Consider the following 1,153-nt stretch of genomic DNA (forward strand, 5'->3'; position numbering starts at 1 on the left):
CTTGTTGACTATACCCTTGTGCAACAAGTCTGGCTTTGTTTCTTGTTACTTCACCTTGCTCGTTCAGCTTGTTTCTGAATACCCATTTTGTTCCAATAATGTTCTTGTGCTGAGGTTTGGGTACCAGATCCCACACATCATTTCTTTGAAATTGATTCAACTCTTCTTGCATAGCTAGGATCCATCCATCATCTGAAAGTGCTTCATCAACTGTTGTAGGTTCAATCATTGAGATTAGTCCAATCATTGACTCTTCTTGTCTGAAATGTGATCTTGTTCTTCTTGGACTATCTTTGTTTCCAATGATTAGCTCTTCAGGATGTGAAGACTTGTGTTTGAATGTGTTTCTGGGAGGATCTTCTTGATGTGAGTCATCTTGTGCTTCATCAGAAGCAGCTTCATCTTGCGCTTCTGATGTGGGTTCAGCTTTTGGACTATCTTCAGACTCAGCTATCTGATCAGGTTCTGGAGTAGCTTCAGGAACCTGTATCTCTGCAGAACTTTCACCTTGCTTTGAAGTTTTATCTTCAAGCTCCTTGTCATCAAATTTAACGTGCATAGATTCTTCAACACAGAGTGTTTCTGAATTATACACTCTGTATGCCTTTGACCTTTCAGAGTAACCCAAAAAGATTCCTCTTTGGGCCTTGGCATCAAATTTCTTTAGGTAGAGCTTGTTGTTCAGAATGTAACATGTACATCCAAATTGATGAAAGTAAGAGATATTGGGTTTTCTTCCTTTAAAGAGTTCATATGCTGTTTTCTCCAAAATAGGTCTAATATAGATCCTGTTTTGAACATAGCATGCTGTATTCACTGCTTCTGCCCAAAAATGTTTTGGTAAATTGTTTTCATGAATCATGGTTCTGGCCATTTCTTGTAAAGTTCTATTCTTTCTCTCTACAACCCCATTTTGTTGTGGTGTTCTAGGAGAAGAGAATTCATGGAAAATTCCATGTTTTTCACAAAAAGCTTCAAATGGCTCATTTTCAAATTCTCCACCATGATCACTTCTGATTTTCAAAATTTTTGATTCTTTTTCAGATTGAATTTGAGTGCAGAAGCTACTGAATACATCACACGCAACATCTTTACTCTTTATGAATTTCACCCAAGTCCATCTGCTGTAATCATCAACAATGACTAATCCATA

This window comes from Medicago sativa, chromosome 2 (assembly GCF_051527215.1).
Source record: "Medicago sativa cultivar Bolivia chromosome 2, Bolivia_mono, whole genome shotgun sequence".
Classification (NCBI taxonomy): Eukaryota; Viridiplantae; Streptophyta; class Magnoliopsida; order Fabales; family Fabaceae; genus Medicago; species Medicago sativa.